General features: G+C 37.3%; 1 protein-coding gene across 1 annotated transcript in view; it reads left to right on the top strand.

Annotated features, from left to right (window-relative positions):
• Window positions 1-24,188, top strand: part of LOC306888107 (protein O-mannosyl-transferase TMTC2-like) — a 109,780-nt gene that overhangs the window by 30,624 nt on the left and 54,968 nt on the right. The window lies entirely within an intron of this gene.

Here is a 24,188-nt window from a genome sequence, read left to right as displayed (position 1 = left end):
AATACTGTACGTTTTGGTACCTAAATACAATTACAGCATTTAAAACAACTATTTTGATTTTATTTATTTAATGTAATATTTTTTTTTTTTTTTGGAGACAAAATCATGTGCAATTTTAAAACCGGCATTTATAATTTATGGGACTTAACTTAAGTAATTATCGCTTATCAATATCAGCCAGAATTCTGATATCAGTGCATTTCTAACACAGATGCATTAAATGTGATGCAAGCTGATGCAATGTGCTGGCTGGTGATGGTCTACCTTGCTTGCCCAAATGATAGCACTGGAGTGTGGTGTTGAATGCAAGGACAAGCCCGGCAGGTTGAACGTCTTATCCTGTGTCCCTAATGAGAGGAAGTTGTGTATAATTATCATTGGCAGTGATGGAAAGGCTTTGATGCTGTAACCTGCAGAAGATTACTCACAGCCGCTATCTGTTTCCCAGGCTCACAAGCAACGTGTGCCTATAAAACAGATTTCTACCCGACCCGACATGGCTGTGCGGTGATATTTGCCTATAAAATAGCTTGACCCAAACCCAAACTAGACAGAGAGCTCAAGATGTGTTGTATTCTTTTTGTTGGTTGTGATGAGACAGTACCTTTGTTTTGACATGACGGTTAGATCTGCGCTGAATCAAAGAACGCACAAATAAACAAGAACACATCTTGAATCAAGTCGGTTTTTCAGTCACGCAAGCTGAACGTATCAGTGACACTTTTGGCATATTGAAGTTTTTTCTGGGAGGTTTGTTTTCTTTTTTTCTTCGTTAGGGAAGCCACCCCGTCGTGTAGTTTATGTCTTTACTTTATGAGCTTGCATCTGTAATGTCCCGGAGAGAATTTACTGCGACAGATTCCTACTCGGTGAGCAGGCCTGGTTCCCAGCCATTGTCCCAGACCTCCCAGTCCCTGTTTAACAGGGCTGCTTCATACAGGTGGTCTGGAAGTCACAAAATTGCATTGCTTTAAGTGTCTTTGTTGTGTACAATTTTCTTTTGCTATTTGCTTTAAAGGAACAGTTCACCCAAAGTGAAAATTTGCTGAAAATGTATTGAAAATGTATAAAATTGATATTGATGAGTTTGTTTCTACATCAGAACAGGTTTGGAGAAATTTAGCTTTACATCATTTTCTCACCAATGGATCCTCTGCAGTGAAAGGGTGCCGTAAGAATGAGAGTCCAAACAACTGATAAAAACATCTACAAGTAATCCACACTACTACAGTCCATCAGTTAACATTTTGTGAAGCAAAAAGCTGCATGTTTGTAATAATAAATAATAATAAAAAAATCCATCATTCCAATTTTAAACTGTTGCTTTCAACTCCTCATAAATTGTTTTCCCCAGTGACAAAAAGTAATCTTGCCTGAATAAGGAGAGAAATACGCACAGATCAAGCACTATTTCTAAGACAAAAAAAAGTTAAAAACAAATATTTTGGTGTATTTTGATGTGAGGGGACAACAGGGGATGGACCTTTTCAATGGGTTGAGCATTATTATGTATTATAGACTTATGTATTTTGGCAAGAAGCAACTTTTTAAAGTTTAAACACCTTGAGGGAGTTGTTTTTTGTTTTAATTACAATCATGTAGCATTTCACTTCACAAGTCATTAATTGATGGACTGGATTCATGTAGATTACTTGTTTTTATCAGCACCCATTCACTGCAGGGGTCCATTGGTGAGCAACTGATGCAACTGAACAAGTGATGAAATCTCAAATTTGGCCTGAGGATGAGTAAATTTTCAACAAATTAAATTTTTTAGTGAACTATTCCTTTAAGACTTCTCCACCCTGCAGAGATTTTAATGCTTTGACTCGCGCTTCAGAAGTGCTTCCTGCTGTACAATCGTAATACTGTATACTTCTGTAGATGCAAGGTGTTTTAAATTATACTTTTCTTTTTTTTTAAACAAGGCTCTCATCTACAGTACAGCTGTAAGACGGACATCCATAAAAACGCCTTTAATTGCTTCCAGTAGTTGGCTGTGAAGCTTTCACAGGCTCTGTGTACAGCGTTCATGCCATCGCGGAGTGAAATAACGTCTGGTATGAGAAGGTGTAGCATTTTTGCTTTGATTTATTATATGAAAATTTGAAATGGTGAGAGAGAAGAAGTGGGAGACTTAGCTTGAACTAAATCCAAAGACTTTTTTTCCAACAATATAACAGAAAAACAATATTTCATAAACCTTATAGTGGTTTTCAACGATCAGTATCCTTATCAGTAGGTGTTTTTTTTCCTGGAAAAAAGAAAACAACTATAGAAAGAGATTTTTTGAGAATGAGGAAAGTGGATTTTGAGGAATGATAGACACATTTCCATCAGAAAAGGAGTCTGGTGTACGTTTGTGCCTTGATGTGGTTCCAGCACTTCAGCAGTAAGACATTATTGTGCTCTTTGCTCTTTAAACGTGGCCCCTCATGTCATCTTGATTTAAAATGTGGTAAATCCAGTTAGTTGCTGGGTTGCAGTTAGTTGTCAGAAACTTTGCGATAATTCACTCTTTCAAACAGGTAGTCGACACAATGCCAGGTATTTTTCAAAAGGTGCTTTTTTCCATACTGTGCTTTTAAAATGCATTGCTGTAGATGCTCTTTATGTTTTATTTTCAGGAATGCAGTGCATTTGGCTCAAATGAAGTTTCCAACCTAAAGTGGTTGCCAGGGTGTTCTGGGTGGTTGCTAGGTAGTTGCTTGATGAAAAACCCTTAGTCCTACTTTAAGTACTAACAATATAGTGAAGCTTGCCCTAGCAAGCATTTACTTTTACTACCATGCTGTCCTTTTTATTTTATTAGATTTTTTGGAGAGACGGTTCGTTTAATTAGCGTAATGGCATTTATTGAAGAATTTGACTAGCTTGCTTCTTTCTCTGTCTCTCCTCCTTATAAATAATTACGACCATATGATGTCACTTTTCTCTGATGTAGTTCTTCTTCTGTTGTAGCACCCTGGAAAGCTTTTTACCTCTGAGAAAGCCTGAATCATTTCTGGTGGTGCTTTCTAGGTCACTGTGTCATTTGTTCTTGCGCTCCCATGTTTGTTTGTTTTTTTATACACGGAGGATAACCTACAGGGGGGGATGGGCAGAATGTGCCAGTGGGGGTTTTCTTGTCTAGTTGGCCAAGCCCACTCAACCCCCCAAAAACAGGCATCAATCTCAGCAGCTTGACCCAGAATCACACCTCTTTCTCAGTTGCTAAGAGATTAGAATCCACAATGAACAATTAGCCTGAATTGTTAAATACTGGCATTATGCTTGTAGGCTGGGAAGTATAACTAATATATAGGTTAAATAACTGAATAAAAAATAATTGTATAAAAATTAAGTAAAATGTTAATAATTTTATAAAAAAATATATTTTTATGTATCTATAGAATACAGATATTATATATTGTCAATTACTGTGCATGCATTTTTGCTCTGTTGGCTGTGGAGTCAAGACATTTACAAATATGATTAAAAGATGAATATGAGACAAAACTACAGAATGTCACATTTTATTATTAGCCGTTTCAACACATACATGTTTTACCAAATAAAAAGAACAGCACTTTTAGAGTTCATCCCACTCATTGATGTGAGCATAAGTATTGGGACAGTTGAACATAAGGCAGACATAAAAGATTAAAAGCTATTATTTAGTTGCAGATCCCTTGCGCACAATCACAGCAGTGAGTCTGTGACCCATAGACATCACCAGACTTTTTATATATATTGAATATTAACTTTTTAATTAATAAAAAGTAAATATTTCATATATTTTGTCTAGCTCTAGTATGGATTAATTCATGAATCCTGAGCTTTAACGTTACATTGGTTCTGTGAATTGCTTGATTTATTTTCATCCCTGTTATTTTTATTAACTGGAGATTATACTGTTTGAATAATATGACCTTTTCTCCCATGAGGTCTAAGTACTGAAATATACTATCTAGCATTTTTCCCCCTTAGATATAAAGAATAATTTTATGTGACCTTTTACTTGACGTGTACAGAATGCATTTATCAGCCTACAGATAACTGTTCACAGAGCACATCTTGGAATGATGTTCCACAATCGCATTCCTCCTTGTACCAAGATGTTCCTGAATTCCTGATCAGAGCGTTGTTTCTGCAGGTTATCTTCTTTCTCTACAAAACAAAATTCCTGCTGAAGTGCGGGGAAGATTAAATGAGCCTTTCTTATCCAATCGCTTTAAGCGCTCTAATAAGAAGAGGTAATGTTTCATGATGTTTCGCTGTAGCTTGGCTCAGCTCGAATGTTTCTTTGCCTGAGCTGTCTGATAAGATAATCTAATGTTTAGACAGCTTAAGCAATAGATTGTGCAGTGGTTAGATGTGGCTGTCAACACTAATTGTCTTCGTGCTGAACATTTGTATCCCTAAAGTGATAAATCTGGTTAAATTCAGAATTCCCTTTTGCTTACGGTTTCCTTTGAATTTGCTTTTTTAAAATGTTTTATTAGTGCTGAGGCAAGTTTTACTGTTATTATTGCTCATACCTATGATTAGGGGTTTAGAACAAACCCCTCACTCTCAGTATTAAATTTTGGTGCATAACTTGTCCAGCATTTTTTATTCTGCAGGCGTAAATGCCTCAAATCATGCGGCTTGTTGGGGAAAAAAGATTTTGACTTGAGTCAGCAAGTAACTAGCCATCAATACAATACATTATTGTTAATCGGTTCTATGTAATTTTACACACGCACGCACGCACACACACACACAATCTATGTATAATCTAGTACATGATGTATATTTTCTGTATTGTATTTCAATAAATATGCGTGATTTTAAAAGAGAATAATTTACAATCTGTTGACAAATAAACACTGCTGCTTCCATATTTTTCTCAACATTTTAATGCAGAATTTGGTGCTTGTGTTTCCCACATTCAGCACAAATGCCCTCAAGCTTGTCTCCATGCTAGTAAACACCCCGGACACATGGTCTTCTGTCAGCACTGGTAACAGGCTGATGACATCTGTATGTGTCTGTTTATGTTCACACTAGAGCCTGTTGCACGTATAACAGACCGCAGACGGCGTTCAAGAGGAAGTTTAAGGCTGTTATCTCAGAGCTAGTTTAGCCACCATCCTTCACACCTTCCTTCCTGACGCGTACACGCACTAACACTTTGACCCTAATTCTTCAAGAGGAGGTTTCCAGGGTTGTGCCTTGTGACCCTGTTCTGCGCATGGTCAGGATGGGAAAAACAGCGACAGCCTGGCGTACATTGATGCAGCTGTTGGGAACATGTTTGAAGATGTTTGATCTGAGCCCATCTGTTTTGTTTAGCTGGTTGTGACTTTAGTAAAGACACGGCACTTTAACAAAATGTCAGCTGCGTTCATCAGAAACTGATTCGAATGAGAACTGACTTGGGTTCGCACCTTTTGAACCTCTCTGAGCCCAAAATAATATTATTTAATACAAGACGTTTTGGCAGAAGTGGCCGTTGAGCAGCCGCAAAGTCAGAGATCTCAAATGTTGTAACACTAGAAGCTTAACGTGTTGGAGCAGTGAATTTCTTGCAATTTAGATTGTTTTGATTTCTCTTACATAAAAAAAGAAAATAATATATTTGCCATTACCTTCATCAGAAAGGAACACATTTTCAGGTTTTCAATAGTTGTACTGGCTGGGAAAATTAATCTACTCAGTTGCACTTATTCTGTATGATGTCCTGGTTGTGTTTTGTTTTTATGGAAACCATATGATGGTTTGAGCTTTGTTTGGAGTGTTTACCAAGTTTTTGAAAACTTTTGAGGCTCCCTTTTAATTCATGTATGTCTTGAAATTGGCCACACTCAATAGAAAGTGGAATTGAAGTGTGATAGTACAGGTAAAGGAGTTTTTTGCGGGGGGGGGTTTCATATTTGTTATCCTAAAAATTCATCACACACAGAAACCTTTCACACCAAGTCCTATTCAGTTTTCTTCAGGATGTCAGTGGATCAGTTTGATGCTTTGATAGTGATACTAGAGCCAAATATTAAAAAGATGACCAATTTCCGTGAACTCCATGTGCTAGGATCTTTACAGTGCTTTGTGCTGCAAGACGAAGTGGATCAACTTGTCAGACACCATTCTGGATTTTGGCGTTCGCTTATACGGTGGCTCTGAATTGTCAAAACACCTCTCAAAATGCTTGTTAAGAATGCGAAAAACGTAGAAAGTCAAACCCGATCTGAATTTTTTATGATTGAAAGTTTCGGAGACCGTGTGTATACGTGATTGACACAACGTGAGGTCATATTTAGTTTTTTTACATTCGCAAATTTCGGGCAAAAATTTCAGACTCAGTGTGCAAGGACCTTAAGAAGAATTTACTGAATTGCAATTCATAGAAATTCAACAGAGCAATCTGCCAGCACCCCTTAATATGGTCTGTGGCATCAACAAAAACCTGCACATTACTGAAGCGCCAACATTTGGCCCCATAGTCACATATTGACTAGGTAGTATTTATTTAAAAAAAAAAAAAAAAAAAGAAAGGAGAGAGAAAGAATACAACTAAAACAAATAAAATAGCATAATCCGTAAGTGATACTGTATGCACAACGAACTATGAATTAAGAAGTGAACATTAAAGTGAACAGTGAAAGAGACCTAACCCTCAGTCACCTAACCATTTAGAGCATCTCTTCTCCGATTAGACAGCAAATGTCCAGCTGGAGTTCACTGAGAGTTGGTGGATGAAAGGGATCTGAGAAAAACTCTTGCTTCTTCTGGGGAGTGTAGGATTTTAGGTTCACCTTGATTGAGAATGACCTTCAGCGTTGCAGGATAAAGGAGAAAATCCTGGATGCCAACGTCTCTCATCTCCTTCTTAATTGACGCAAATGCACTTCTTCTTTTTGAAAACCTGTAGTTTAGCGCGATCTGAGGAGAGCCTTGTGTACACGCGATGTGCTCACTCCACTTCAATCTCTTTGCCCGCCAGAGACGGGAGCCACGTCGGTATCAATCTTTTCAAAAAGCCCATAGGGTCGTCTTTTTCGGAACCTTCAGGCAATCCAACCAGACGCAGATTGCCGCGCCTATTGCGATCCTGTAAGTCCACAACCTGTTGCTCGAGCGCGGCAACGCATCTATCGTGATCGTGATCGTGAACAACTTTCTTTTGTTTTCTCATCTCCCCTGTAAGAAGATCCAGTTTAGAGCATAGTGACTGAACAACTGACATGTGAGAAGTGAACTCGTTCCGCATCGCCATCAACTCGGTTCTTAAAATGTCCTCAAAGTGTGTAACAGTGTTCGCCATCTTGTCCATCATAACGCTTAAGTTATGATGGACGCTTAACGCTTAAGACATGGATTTCTTCTTAATCGGAGAAGCCGACGGAGACAACTCCTGCTGTTTACGACTGCATACCATCAGGTAAAGCACCACCAATGAATAAAACTTAAAACAAAACGAAAAAAATCAGCAAAAAGAGGCCAAACGTACGGAGCTCTACTCAAGTGCGACTAGGTTCATGAGCACGTCACGTGACTCCAGTTGTACAGTTTTTAGAAGTTAAAAAATAACAAATTAATGTATAATTAATTATTATTATTATTTAGTCATTTAGCAGACGCTTTTATCCAAAGCGACTTACAAATGAGGACAACAGTAGCAATCAATTGTTGTATTAAAACAACTAAAAACAGATCCAAAGCTAAAGCTTTATAAATACTACCTATATACTTTTTTAAAAATAAATTAAATAAAAAGGAAAAATGCATACAACAAAATTTCAAAACTTAACATTTAAATGAAAAACAAAAAATAAAGCTAATAACAATTGAAAATATTAAAGAACAAAACTATCATAAACTGAAACAGAATTCCCTGCATGACACTCCACATTTGAAAGTATTTTGTTTAAATAATCATGTTTTTAATAGTTTTTGTTATCAGTTATGTGAATTTGGGCTTTGTTACATCTTCTGTTGTTTAATGAAAGTTTATTGCATTAAGTATCATGTGTGTTACCGTGATGATGTTTTGTGTTTGCATGTATGACTCTTGTGCACCTTCTATATATTAGTATATACTTCTGCTGGTGGTGAAGCTACTTGTGATGAGCTTTGATTCTTCATGTGGCTTTCTCTTTTACCACCTGCATTATTATGGTGGTTGTCAGTAGGAACAAAACAGATTTTAATAGCAGTGTGTGTTTTTGAATTTACTGGTTCACATTCAAATTTCCTTGTTTGTAAATGAGTTTTATACTGTAAATTTTGAATGTGTTTTTTTTTACAAAATTATTCTGGCAACCACAGCTGCCAAAATTTTGTAAAATCTACAGAATTTGTTTTTCCAGTGTTTTCTTCTTCAAATATTAAAGCCTTTTCAACATTTTAAGGCTTTACCAAGCAAACATTCAAAGTTTTTTTCTGGTTAAAAATTAAATTTTTCTATTTAAAATTAGTTTTAACTCTACTTGTATCCAAATTTGACTTGCATCCTGTTATGTCATTGTCAATGCAATTTTACAATGTATCCGCAATTCAGTTCTGAAAGATGAGCAGCCCTTATTTTCACTTGCCATTTACGTAAGGTAAACACTGACTCACTGACAAGTTTTCTGGGAGACTGCAGTCGACAAGTAAAACAACGTAGTTTTGCAAACCCTACAATAGAGTCATTGCGCTATTCCTGTTTTCTTTCTCCATTCTCCAAGTTGCCACCTGGCATAGCTTTCCTCTTCCCTGAGGTATTTTGAAGTGCCTGCATATTGCGATCCATTTAGTAGTCTCCTCAATGACGCTGAATAGGCTTAACTATTGTTTCTTGGGGCTTTTCTTAGCTATCGGCCCTATTTACCCACCGAGGGAGCTTCCGTTGTCTTGTAGGCATGGGGAATAGTCAAGCTGTTACTGGTTGAGTAATGGACCACACATGATCGAAGCTCGCACTGTTCCTCTATTGCTGTGCCTTCAAGTGTGGGCAGAAGAGCACCTCTCCTTCTCCGCCTCTCCCTCGTTCTCACTCTCTGCCGCCAGTTGAGAGGCTCAGTTGTTTCTTTGTGTCATCCATTCATAGGGTTGGTGTATTGGGCAGAGCTAAGGCTGGTTCTTTGTCCTTAGCGTTGGGAGTACCCTCCCTCAACCCCCTCCCCTAATCTTTCTGCTCTCATCTACAACCCAACAATAGAGCACTAGCAAGCATCTCAGACATGCCATGAATGTTAGTTCCCTTTTGTTGGTTTTCATTTGCCCTGATAGAGCAGTGAAAATGAGGCATTTCAATTTTAGACACTGACACTCAAGGTATTGTCTCATATCCTGAAGATGTCTGCAGTCTGAGATGAGTTTTATCTTCGTTGTCCTTCTCCTTGTAAAGTCTAGACGTATAGGTGCTTCAAAACATTTTTGCTTCATGTGGTAAAACAGTTTTTATATAATGTAATATAATGCAAACAGGTAAATAATGTGTTGTGTGTGTTTTTACTTAGGAACTTAAAATACAGTTAACTGGCTGTGTGTTGTACTTAATGAAGAAAACAAACCAAAAGTGTCAAATTAACAGAGTTTAGTATCATAAAGAACAACAAGAACTATTTAAATTAATGATTCACTTTTCTAAAAAATAGGCACCATACTGTGTTCAACTATTCATTTTCTTTGTGCAAACAGAGAGATGCATTGCTTTTGGACAATCATTTAAAATGGCTTAGTAGTCATTTAAATACTGCTTAACGTTTAGTTGTTTGTGTAATATGCTGCAAAGTCTGATCCAACGCTTGCATTTTTCGAGATTACTGTCTCAAAATCGGATGAAACGCCATTCACTATTCTCTTCAGATACTAAGTATCCAAATTAATGTATCATAACACATTTTAACACATTAATGTTGGGAATTTGCAAAGAAATGAGGTTTGTACTGAGACTGCTCAGTAAGTTTGATGGACAAAATGGCTAAAACAATTTTATTGGCTATTTGGGTTGTCAGTCATTTATATGTTGAAGGATCAATTGCAGTTCATATGGGTTTATTTCCGTTATAATGACTATTTTGTTTATACAAGAAAGAAATTCTCTAATTTGCTCATGCAGTTTGCTAATTTAGTCAATTATTGAAACCGGTTGCTTGTATATTTTAACTATTCATTGAAATAATCTTCTCATAAGATTTATTTTATTCTGAAATCAGGCTGCACCGGTCACGTTTTATGTTTTCGATTCACTAAAATGAATCAAAACATTTTTGCTTATTGTGGTAAAACTGTTTTTATATAATATGCAACCACATTTTGTAAGTTTGTAAGTAGATTATTGAAATACATGCAGTGGTACTAGAGCTGTGTATTGATGCAGATTCCATGATTCAATTAGATTTTAGGCTCATTAGACTTATGTTCATGAATCAGACTATGCTGGTTGTGCTGTATGTTTGTGTTTGCTTTCTGATTGATAGCACAGCTTCATAGAAGGATGCTTCTTGGCATTAATTTTGCCATCTTTTTCAGTAAACAGCAAATTCACAATTTGGTGATGCGATTTAATTAGCTGTGGCGCTGAAGATTCAGCAGTGTTGGCACAGGGAGAACATTTTCCCAATTCTCAATGTCAACTGACTACAGAAGTGCATAATGATGCATCTAGTGTAGATTAGACCCTGGAGCTATGTTTGAAGTGTTATATGGAATGAAGGGAGCCAGACCTCCTTCAGATGTTGGTTGACATAATCACATCTGCTGTTCTGAAACATAATATACACCACTTAGTTTCATGTTTTTTTCCATGGGTTGTTTCAATCATAAATTCTCATACATATGTTAGTCCTTTTCTGGTTAAAACAAAGAACTGTTTGATGCATCACCCACATGTTGGCAAATTCCATCTCTCGTATTGCATCGTTGGGGTCTTATAGTAATGTCTCGAGATCCTAGGCACTTTTTCAACTTCTGTAAAATTCACACGTTACATTTTTATAAATTTCATGCAAACTCAATAACAACTGACTTGAATTAATGCGTAGTCTAGTAAACATGCAGTTTTTATTAGTGCAAATGTTTTATTACTTGGTCGCTGGCCTGCATCGGCGGAAATATTAACGGATATATTGAAAGATTTCTGGAATTCTAAAAGTAATTCATTTGCAGGTTGATTTCCCTCAAAAGTATAAACAGATGGTTGTGATGATTTGTTTGGTTGACTCATCCAATGGCTTGAGCTTAAGGCGTGACTAACTGTTTGAATGAAAAATGGTATGAATGAATGACTGATTGGTATGAATGAATGACTGGTATATTGTAGTGGGATTAATTGCAACTTATTTCCTGTTGCGATTTCATTTGATGCCGCTAGTGCACAGCATTACACACTGTCAGTTTAATTTGGATTGACGAAAGTCTGTGAGTGTAAACAGTCACTGATTAGGATGTTTATGAAAGACCTCTTGCATGAACATTATCAAAGAAAGCTCAAGCTTAAACAACACAGCAAACCTAATTTTCTCAGTTGCAAGGCTGTTGCTAATCAGGAAATACATTTTGTTTGAAGACTTCAAAGTCGCACACTTGACAATGGGAAATGGGCTCCTCCTGACATGTTTGTGCTGAGGAAATGAAAACACCTCTGGAACGTGCTTTCAGGTTTAAGTTCATGTTCGGATGTCCTGTCATCTGGAGGAATGTGGTAAGCGATTTGTCAAGAAGGCTTCATCTGAAGTGCTGACTTCCCTAATACCTCAGTTTTATTTCAAACAAATGGTTTCTGTCGTCATAATTTTAGCGAAGTCAATCACACACATTTTAGACGTAACTGTGGCATGTTTTTAGCTCCTCGTGGGTCAGTAATGTTTTGTGAATTAGGAGTTTTTCCACATTAACGGCAGTAAAATGCGATTATAATGACAAGTGCGTGGTGTGCCACTGGCCTTGTTCAAGGTGAGGTTATTTGCTATGGCCTGACTGCTTGGATCTGATTCCAGAAGACGGTGGAGATTTGGCGCAGTATGGGATTGATTGATGGATTGTGTGCTGAGTATTCCTCTGTTTCTTCATCTCAGGCAGTGAGGAGGAGAAGAAGGGCTGGGTGTATAAAATTTGAGCTTTTTTCTGATGGGTTTCTCCTCGGCGTGGTCATGCACTGAAGATTTCTGGGGTTCTGATTCATTGAAACCATATGATGAACCAAATATTTTGAAAGGATCCCAAGCAGCGAAATCTGCTAGCTATTTTTTTAATGATTTAGAATTAATCAGTTTTGGGTGGTAATTGGTAACTCGAGCTTAAATGTTAGCGATGCTCAGAGAACTGATGTATTTTCTTAGTGGTCCCACGATGATTGAAAAGTCAATTGCAAAATCAAAAGGCTGTAAAAAAGGATTGCTTACCAGGATGGTGGTGTGGTTTCTGTGATTCTGTGACTATAAAGTCTAAAATGCGTAAATGAGCTCCTTTACAAAAATGCAAATTGACACCATGTGGAGGACAAAGCATTTAAAAACAGTTAAGTGGCTGGTTGGGTTCCTTTTACGAATGTTTACGGGATTACCAGGCGCTTTCGTCTCACGCAATAGCACCTCTAAATATATTTTGGTAACTTTCGAATTAACGCCTGAAGGGGAAAAATTTTGTTGTATTTCATTTTATTGCAAACCTTTTTTCTTCCAGCCACTAATTTAAGAAAATCCTTAGTTTGTTTAAAAAGTCAAAGGCCATTCCACACTGAATTAAGCGATTTGGATTGTTTTCCGGAAGCTTCATTGGGGCTTTTTGGTTTTCACTCTTGTGTGGAAATGTAATTTAAAGTCGATATACACATCTATAAATGCATATAAGTGTCTATATATATTCTAAAATGAAACATATTAGTAAAAATAGCTCAGTGTAGTTAAAAATAGAGAATATTACCTAATATTCCCGTGTACTGTTTTTATTTTTTATTAAAGTATCACTATGTTAGCTTAGCAACATGCTATCATGAAATCCTATTGAATTCATTGCTGCTGCCTGTGAAGAGCATTTTGGATCCCTCACTTGTGTGGCTTCATGACTGTTAAGATGATGCCTATGTAGGCAGTGAGGCAGCTCACTAAGTTTTGGAACATTGCTCTTGTGTCTTATGTTTTGCACAGAATGCGTTATTGGTCATACTGAAAAGACGATGTGTTCTGCAGCAGGAAGTGGGGCGGGGTCAAAGTCAAGGTCTCATCATGTATGTGCTGTTGGGGGTCATCAGTGATTTCACTCACAGGACACACACACACACACACACACACACACGGGACAGTCAACATATGTACCTTCAATTATGAGCAAGCCCCCTAATGTGCAGCTAATAACGTGTGCGCTTGATCGAGAGGCATCTGTGATAACAGTGTGATTGTGTCTAATGAGATCACACTGTGCACCACCATAAACCATCCTCTGTCATTCTATAATTAATGTGGAACATATGGAACCACACATGGAAGTGTGCTTTGTGCTCCAGTGAGCTCATTAACAAAGCGAATTGTTGTGGAATAGAGAGTGTTTTGGGAGGATTTTGCATTGTAATTATGAAGATTATCCGTGACAAAATAATAGAAGAGGATGAAGGATTTTACCAAACACTGAAAAGAACAAAAAAAAAATTGTAGTAAGATTTACTTTGAAAGACTTCACTCAGAAATTGCTTGTGAATTTCATAAATGATTACAGAGAAACAAGACAAGTAACGTGTTGAAACATGACATTTTGAAGTAGTAAAACATGAAAGACTTTTCTTGTAAAAATACTTTTTCTTGGTTCTATTTACAACTTTTTATTGGCTCATTATTTTATTTTACACTTGGAGAATACAAACCTCACTGAGATTAGTAATTCAGTTAAGGAAAACATTTAGCAATTAAATTAAGCCTTCAACAAAAGATAATCATCTTTCCTACTTCTGTTTTCTGAATGTTGCATATCATTTTGCATACTAGACTTTTTACCATTGTATTTTTGTCCCATTTTCGACTTAGTTTGACATTGACTATGACAGTATTTTCTGGTATATAATTTAAAATTAATTTATTTTATTATTTTTTTTTTCCATTTTTAACACAAATGGATTAGGTAAACTTTATTTTACATGTTTTAATTCGGGTGCATGCATTGAAATAAACTAAAAAACCTATTGCACCATATTGAACAATCAGTGTGTTTTAAGTGTATTCAATTATTTATTGTAACTTTTCTTTCATGCACGGTCTACCAATTTTCCAAAAACTAGTAAAACGCCATTTATTCTTGAGGGGGGAAAATGAAGTATAAATCATGCACAGATCACCCTGGAGGTCTTTCAGCCTCCTCTAGATTGATTTGCTATCGTGGCCACTAGTTGATAGATTACCTGGTGTCTTCTGAAAGGCTGAAGAAATAAGTATCCCTTCTCCAACACATCAGACTTCTGATGAACGAAGGTTTTTGGGGTCGAGATAGAGGAGAAGACCTGGAATAGCCATATGCAGCAGGAAAAAAAACGTTATTATGGTCTGAAAGCAGTGGGAGCTGCGTGTGGGTGGCAAAGTGTTTTTGGCTGCCAATATTTTACTGAAGATGCTCAGATTTGGTTGGTTGAGCCGCTGGCGTTTGCGGTCGTTGTGCTGTGCTCTTAACTGTAGTGAGTCTTGGCTAAACCAATAGCATACCATGGCCTGGCAAGCCCCGTTTGCTGGTATGCCTCATAAAAGAAAGACTGCATCGCATGCAAGCAGGCACTCCAGCCCGCAACTTCAGAACATCCGCCACGTGTCCTTAGACCAGGAATCTGTGCGCTCCAGTGGCAGAAGCAAAGCCAAGACAAGACGCAAAAGACACTCAGCTGAATTCATTTCATTCCATTCCCAAAGTATTTCTGATGATTTTTGTCTACAATGCAGATGTTCTTTTTGAAAATTTGCCAGACTATTGCACATAACTCGCCGGAAAGCCAACACACCCCGCTGACAAGGCAACAACTGAGAATGTCCAAAAATGAGGGAAAAAATTTAATTCTTAGGAAGAAAAGGGGGGAAAAAAGCCTGCTCAGTGGGCGCAGTGTATTCGCTTCCATCTGAAGAGTTTTTGTGTGGATCTCCTCGGGTGACCACATGTTCCCCTCTGCATTCCTTCAGCTGGTTCTCATCCATCCGATGTCATTTTCCTACCCACGTGCTCCTGTGGGTCAACAAGAGCCACTCGAATGATAAACCATCCCAACAGGATGGGTCTTGCACGCAAACACAAAGAGCAGGTCGCCCACTCTCTCTCTTTTTTTTTCTTCTCTCCATGGGAAGACAAAGGAGCTCCAGAAACATGCAGGAACAAAGTCCAGCTAATTTATTACACTCCGGCCAGAGGGACTCGAGCCGTGACAAACAGCCTCCTGTTGAGAGGCCTGTGTACTGTGGCCAGAGAGTGGGCTGAGTATTCAGTCCTGGGTCAATCTCTGGATAAAACAAAGCCTCTTTATTTACCAGAGGATTCACAGAGCATGACACGTTTGGGAGATTAGGCTAATTGATATTGGATGGATGGCATTTTGTATCCATTGTAGCAGCTAAGTAGCATTTGACAAAGCTTATCCTGAGGAATTTGTTTATCATTGTTGGCTAGAAACCAAAATAATAGTTAACAGTAGTTTAGCTGTTTTCAAAACCATGGCAGTGTAGCTTTTATTTTATTTTTGAGATTTTGTTAATGCAGTCTATTTATTAGTATTATTTGACGAGTATAGATTACACTATTACTAGTATAGTATGTACTATTACTCAAAAATTACAGAAAGGTAATTTATTTAGTGTTCTTGAAACTGAATGTGTTAAATGTGAATCTTGAGTCTAACTGTATGAAATGAGTAGCTTGGCTAATTACTTTTTGAAATAAGTTTTCATAACCCTTGTTGTGTGAGATCCAATATTAAAGTGCAGACTCTGGGAATTTGTGTTTGTATTTTCTAAGGTTTAAAAGGATTGTTCACCCAAAATTTTGTCATCATTTACTCACCTTCATGCTGTTTCAAATCTGTATTTATGAACATAAAAGAAGATATTTTGAAGAATGTTGGTCATCAAACAGTTGTTGGTCCCCATTGGCTTCCATATTATTTCTTTCCCTACTATGGAAGTCAATGGGGAACAACAACAACTGTTTGGTTCTTCAAAATATCTTCTTTTGTGTTTAACATAAGAAAGAAACACATACAGGTTTGGAACGACATGAGGGTGAATAAATGATGACAAAATGTTCATTTTTAGGTGAACTGTACCTTTAAGAACCCAGTTCCAAATGCAAAATTAAGTTTTTAACCAGGCCCTAGTACTTGAAATAGCATCAGTATACTGTAGGTCGTGAAAGCCAGACTCTTCTTTCCCACTGTAGGTCGGCAACGTGTGTGCGTGAGCCTCTTATGTAGTTCAACAGTACATTTGTTTTAACAATCTATTTGATGGCTATTCAGAAAATCCCTGTTCAGCACATTTGTTACCTTTATGCAAGATGTATCATGTGTCAACATTGATGCCAAACAGGTGGCTTAGTTTGCAGTATGAAGCGCTGACTGAATGACGCACATGCCACTTTATGATCCGCAGGATATGAACTAAACTCCAAAGATTTTACCTGATACAATACAAAGCTTTCACACCTCTGTGAACTGTGTGTGTGTGTGTGTGTGTGTGTGTGTGTACACACTTAAATTAATAACCCATTAAGCTGATTAAAAGTGACAGTAATTGTCACTTTGCAACATTGATAATAAGAAATGTTTCTTGAGCAGCGAATCAGCATATTAGAATGATTTCTGAAGGATCATGTGACACTGATGACTGGAGTAATGGTTCTGAAAATTCAGCTTTGCATCACAGGATTAATTACATTTTTTTTTAAATCACAATAGAAAAAAACTTTTGAACCGTTGTTTATATACGTATTTATTAGATAAATGTGTATATGGATGGCATTTCTGAAGATCATGATCTTGCACAAACTCTGGCAGAAATTCAGCTTTTTTATGTGGGGCTGAAATCATATTTTTAGCAGTCTGTGAACAGCTTTTTCCTATTTATTTTAATTGAAAATTTTCAGATACCCATCATTCGCCAAAATTCAGAGATGTTCCTTTTGAAAGATTGTGTTTGTTTGGAAATAAAAGACGGGAGGCGAGATGGTAGAATGTGCTGGTATATGTGTGCTGTGAGGAAGCATATGCCCTCAGATTTATGAGACTAAAATGCAAGTATGTGTCCCAGGCATGTCCTTTAAGTGGCTTTCACGCCGCCTTGTGATAATCGCTCTAAAATTCTAAAATGCTTTTTTTCCTAGAGACCAGACATTTCTTATGGGATGAAAAGAGCATCTTCTTACAGTCCTTTTGGGAAGTCTGTTACTATTCATGAAAGTGTTACAGGACAGATGTGTAGGGTGTGACTTATATTTTCTGATCGCTTTTGGCCATGCAAATAGTTCTCTGCCTTTTACAGTACAATATTTAACAGACACACAGGAAGTGGAGAAGGGAGTGACACAGTCACCAGTTAAAGCTATAGACTTTAACTGGTGCTATATCTTTCTACTTTTCTCCTCTTCTTTCTTCTGTTAGGCTAGAGTTCAGTTGCCATGTAATGTTCTCCACATAGTAAAGCAATTGGCCTAATAGTGAGTTCTGTAAAAGCTGTTTTTCCCAAGAGGGACGGCATGATATAATGAAAAGTGGTGGTCGCTTTTTCACCATGCTAATTTAGTAGTCAATGTGCTGAGTGGGCTTTTTTTTCTTTCTTTTTGTCAATAAAGCCTAAATAGAAATGGCGCTTTCATTGATTTGCCATTAGTGGACAATTGATTAATTAATGCGGGTAAAAACGTTAAAATGGATGCTGATGAGTGCATATAATTTTTTGGAAAAGGTTCAAAGATTTGAGTGTGTGGAAAGTGCCATAAATTGAATCATGCTTGAATGTATAATATAATACTATCTTTTTTGGAAATGGCAAAAACGAGAGTCCACACCCATTCTCTTTTTGCTTTGACATGGTTGGAAACTAGATAATGTGGCTATTGTGGCGTTTAAATCAACAATGTCCAGCCATGACCATGTTGATTTAATGGTGGGCCGAGATGGTTTGTTCTGACTGCAGAGCCCCCGACCCTTTCAATGTGTGTCTACTTCACTGTTTGTTGAAGCCCACTGACTGAAAACCTTTAGTTTCACTCTGTCTGACCCTAATTTAATAATACACCAGCTGACATTTAGACTAACTTGCCATACTGATATATTGAAATACATTGACTTAGTTTACCGTGGTATCGATTTTCTGTTGTTAACAAGGAACAGTTCAAAGTGTCAAATCTATTAGTTAATATCTTAAGAGAGCTCTTAGTACCTCATTCATTATTTGACATTTCTTGAGTGTAAAAAATGCATTTTGTGACTTTGAAATGTCAATAGTTTATTTTTCTTTCCAGCCATATGAATTGATTTGTAATGCCGGCATTTATAAGATTAGCCTTTTGAAACCTGTTTGCGCCTGAATAATCTACCGTGTATAAATTATTTATTTATGCAAATAGATTTTTTATTTCCCATTTCAAGGAAGCTGTGAGACCTTTTGACATGATTTGCAGCATGACCCAATGCTCTTCATCAGAGGAATTATAGGAAGAATTCACTGCAATATCAGATGTGGTAGCCTGTAGAGACATCTTTGGTATTAAACAAACATTATTTCAGGTTCCCATTGATTTTACATGTTGAGCACAAGCCACACGCTCCTCTTTCTTTAATTTATTTTACTAATATGACTAATAATTATTTTATTTAATACTATTCAGTTAGGTGTTTGTAGATATTGAATACTTGATGGTTTTACTGGAAAATCTGAGCATTGTGGCAGTATCGTGGTCCAGTGATTGTATCAGAAAGAAACACCATGGCATTTATATATATATATAATATAAATGCATATATATATATATATATATATATATATATATATTAGTGCTGGGCAAGTTAACGCGTTTTTATCGCGTTAACGCATTAATTAATTAACGCCGACAATTAGTTTATCGCGCGTTAACTTACTGGGTCACAGCTGGGGTGGGATATTTATCAGTATGCTACTGGCTGCTTGGGATGAGCGTCATCACGCGTCTCAACCAATGAAATCATTTGTTGTGTGCCTAAGAGAGCTACAGCGCGAAACAGAAAATATCAGGTGCGGACAGAAAAATGGAAAAAGGTACCGAAATCTTAAATGGACATTTTTATTTTAAACCTCTAACAGGGAGTTGATAGAACTAAAGCTATTTGTAACCACTGCAAAGCTGAATTTTCTTATCATCGGAGTACTTCGAGTCTGAAGTATCACTTAAATGCAATGCACACCGTTGATGCCAGCAAATCACCCACCCAAACAAACACTGAAGGAATGCTTCGGCAGGCTACATTGGATGCAGCATGTGGGAGAACTATAGATTATTTTTTTACAAACTAAAAACTTTGTTTTAATGTTTTATTTATACGTTAATGTTATATTTAATTTGATTACATTAATGTTAAAGTTAAGATTTACAAGAAATGTTAACTGTTAACTTTTAACTGCTGTAAAAAAGCCCTTTATCTGTTTAAAGTTTTGACAAAACAAATGTTATTGCACTTTTGTTCATACAGCAGAACTTTGAAAGAATAAAGTTACACAATACTCTACTTTTGATTTCATTATTGAATTTGGCGCATGCTGCGATTAATCGTGATTAATCGCAGAAGATCATGCGATTAATCGCGATTAAAATATTTAATCGTTGCCCAGCACTAATATATATATATATATATATATATATATGCAAAAGAACGAATTAATGCATGAATGCAAAAAGAACAAATTAATGCAAAATAATGAGAAAGAGAGTGAGTGAATGAATAAATGAATGAATGAATGCAAAAATTCACAAATTAATTCCTGAATGAATTGATTAATTTAATGCAAAAGAATGACCGAATGCAAAGGAATAAATTAATTAATGAACAAACGAATGAATGAATGAATGAATGAAAAAGAGTGAAAAATGGCAGGAAGAACTAATGACAAAGTATGTAAGAATGACCGGCAGAGCAAATGAGAAAAGAATGAATGAATGACTGAATGAATGAAAAAGTGTGGAAAAAAGGGCAGGAAGAACTAATGACAAAGTATGAAAGAATGACCAGCAGAATGAAAGACAGAAGTAAAAAAATGAAAGATTGAACAAAAGATTGTCAGTGAATTAAAGAACAAAAGAACAACTGATAGAAAGAGAGAGTGAATGAATAAAAGAATAACTGAAAGAATAAAAGACATTTGTACTTTTTGTGAGCTGCTCAGATTGGGTTGCGATTTCCTTAACAGTTTGGTTCTTTATTCTGACAAATTAATTGATTTTCCTCTTAAAACCCATACAGCTTTTCTTCATGAAACTGCACAATAGAACAAGGCTGTTGTCCCTGAGAGCTCTTCTCGCATAAGCACCACATAAGGGGAAGGTATTCTATTATTGACCTGCAGGCATTCTCATGGGAAGAAACCATAGACAAAAGCCCAGGCAGGAGAGCAGAGTGCACAGACCGGACGGCCTCTCTGTAGGCACTCTCAAAATATGACTGCAGCCCTTTCAGACACTGAAGCTGGGTGATGACACATACTTGGCAGACCGAAAAACACATCTCCCTACTGCCTATGCTCCCCCCCCCCCCCCCTCTTTTCACTTGCTGGCACAAATAGAAAACAATTGTGCATTGTCTCAAACTTTTCAGAAGAATATCTGGAACCATTTTTTGGCGCTCTTCAAGGGAGCTATGTTTGTTTCGTTAAAACATATAGACCCTGGATGTACTTGCATTGTATGAACGGCTGCTGACGTTCATGCACTTTGGCAGAAAGAATTTCCTCTGTGCGCTAAGCTAATCACGCGTTGAGACTAAGTATCCATCCAATTCGTAAAGAAGGAAAGGCAATCCATGGAATACGGTCACTCCGTAGTAGGTCACTTGTTGCTTTTTGATTCCAGAGACCAGAATCGTTGCATGGTTTGTTTTGCTTTTGGCTCGAATTATATTATAAGCCTTTGTTCTGGATGAAGCAAAGCTGTACTTGTCCGAAAACATTGAGGTCGCAGCCTGCTATCGACACCGCAGCATTAAAGCTCCTCTCATGGCCACAGAGCTAAATCTTGCTCCCAGTCAGAGGGAACTGGGCTCTAGATTACACAGGATTATTTTGGATTTCACTTCTCATTAGAGCTGCGGTCGGCCAAAACGTAACAACGTCCCAGTCACGGCAGGGATAGAGCGATAAGCAAACATTCTTTGACAGATGTGGTCACAGTATCCCCGGCACGTTGATTGGACTCTAGATGAAGCAAAGTGGCCAGTTTCAGGATCGCGTGATACCGCCGGTCCCCTGAGAGTTGTCAAGAGTAAGAACTCACACTTGCATGTAAAAAGGCTTCTAGGTTCTGTCCCTCTCTACTTTCTTTACAGGCGAGAAGGATCAGCCCATGCAAGAGATTAGCTTTCACATTATTTGTCTCACTAACACCAATTAGAATCATTCATGAGAGTCAGGCTTCCTCGGGGTGCTGTCAAGCCAAATCAGGCAGTCGCTCAAGAATTCGCACACTCGTCATGCAATCCGAGAGCTTTCACTGTTACTGATATTCAGTTACGATCCACCGCTAGAGCTCCAAGTGTTCATTTTTGATTCACACTTCACGTGAAAGCCGATCTTCGAAGCTCCTGCCTGCCAGGCCTGGCACAGAGTCTGTTGTCGTGTCTGGGCTTCTGGGTGTCAAGTCTTCAGGCGATGGTGTTTGTTTTCTCTGGCTCACCAAAATATCCAGTTAATTGGCAACTCCTTCTAAATGATTCCGAGGTGTAATTGAACCACAATGGCTCTCGTGATATCCTTTTGTTTGGAAGGATGAAGATCTAATTTGATGAATGGCTTGGAGAAAATAAAGAAGGTATACCTGAGGGGGAAGAAATCGTGAAATTCTGCCAAGAAAGTGAGTGATTCGAAGTCAAGGCAGAGAATTGAAATGTGTCTGATGACGGAGAGCTTTATCTCACGGAGAAATGTAGTTCTCAGAGCATCTGTTTTTCTTGTGGACTCTTACAAGGCAATCGCTGCAATTTCAACACGTCTTGTTGAAAATTTCTCCCAAGACAACCAAGAAGTTGAAGCATGTCCTGAACTAGTTCTTTTTGGCAGTTTAGTCTGTTGTAGCATCTCCTCGCTTTTCCCAGTTCCATCTGTTCTCATGGGCGACTGGTAGACAGGCGTTCGCTGCTGGCGACTGTGCAAGTAGCAAATTATCAAAGACTTTGGCTCGCTCTCCATCCAGGGATCCATTGCTCTTTTTGCATCATATCTTTCTTTTGTAAACATGTTTCCATTAAACCTTTTGTCTCCATTCTGTGTTAATTGCACGTTCTTGGCGCCATTGCTGTGACGGCTGATTATTCAGTTGCTCTGATGGCGCGTTATCGCACTTGTCATGTATTTCCCGTTGCATGTTTTAATTACAGCTTATGTCGTTGCTTGCACTCTCTAAGGAGACTAATTACGCTTGACGGTTCAGCAGCATCTTCTTGTGCTCAGGCATATATTCACGATAACAGGAGATAGAGGGAGTTAGTTTCCACTGCCTTGGGTTTGAATGACATGGATTTTGGCATGGATGACTGCATATGGAATAACGTAACTGCCTATTTGATTTGTTTACACGTGTTTGTGTTGTTTGATTGCCTTGAGGGCTCTTTCTGTCTTGTTGGGGCGGTACAACGCAGGTAGACAGCATGGGCACAGTGTGTGTCTGTGGCCCTCAGAGCATATCCCGCCCTGCCTCCTCCTGTTCCCTGTACAACTCTACGCTTTTATAAGACCTTCTTCAGACATATTTAAAGTCCCAAAGCTTTTTCTCAGGCAGCCGACTGCACATTTATCCTTCCATTCACTCATTCTCTTCTAAATTGGCCATCTTTATGCTTTTTTCATTTCCCTTAGCTTTTTGTCACTCAGTTTCTTAGGGATAGCCAATAGATGGTTTCTGGCACAGTTGGGTTGGTTTGCTTGACAGGCATTTGGTACCTCTTCATGCTTGCTTACTGCTAAATGGAGGTCCCTGTCTTTCTGTTGAGCTTTTATTTGTTTTTGGTCAAGGGTGCGGCACATGTCCTCACTTTCTAAACTTTGAGGAAAGTCAGAATCAGTGTTCCCCCCTCTTTCTTTCTTTCTTTCTTTCTTTCTTTTTTTTCTTTCTTTCTTTCTTTCTTTCTTTCTTTCTTTCTTTCTTTCTTTCTTTCTTTCTTTCTTTCTTATTGTGTCCCAGTCAAACCTCACAGGCACAACTATAAGGTCATCTTTGTGTGAGGAATGTAAAATTTATTGTTTTAACTGACTGTTATTCGTGGAAGAGTTTGATTAAATGGAAGAGTATGTTTAGAGTTAAACAAGAATTTTTGAAAAAAAAAAAAAAGTATATGTTATTGAGTCCTGCCATTCATTCATGTCTGCAACACAAATGGTCCAGGTTGAGTTACATGCCAAAGTTTAATACTTAGTTTTAGTGGATTTGAAAAAACAATAGTAGTGATGCTTGCCTTACTGAATGACTTTGACAAAGCTGAAAGATTTCATCAATGTTCAGTTTACATGCAGAGTTATGCTTTCACATATGGTCTCATGTCTGTGATGTGTTTTAGTCATGCCCTCTCATGATCTTTTGTCAAGACTGCTGTGTTGGAACTTCAGCAAAGGATGAATGTCTGTCATAGCTCATACAATATCACAACAACTGATGTAGTATGAGGACTAACCCAACCGTCACTCTTAAAAGCAATATTAGGGCCTTTTTATTTTTTTCCAAATTCAGTTTTTATTTTTCTGGATTCCATAAAAAAAAAAAAAAAAAAAAAGAAGTGTATGTATGTGTATGTGTATGTGTATGTGTATATATATATATATATATATATATATATATATATATATATATACATATATATATATATATATATATACATACATTTATTTATGTCTAATTCATTTAAATCATGAAACTTACACAATGTATTACATAATTAAATTTTCTGGATTCCATTTTAATGTTTTCATTAAATTTGTATAATTATTAATTTGTTTATCTATTATTAATTAAATTAATTATTATTAATTATTTAAAAAATTTGGTTAAAT

This window comes from Barbus barbus (genome assembly GCF_936440315.1).
Source record: "Barbus barbus genome assembly, chromosome: 22".
Lineage (NCBI taxonomy): Eukaryota > Metazoa > Chordata > Actinopteri > Cypriniformes > Cyprinidae > Barbus > Barbus barbus.
This window is presented reverse-complemented; position numbering and strand designations above follow the sequence as displayed.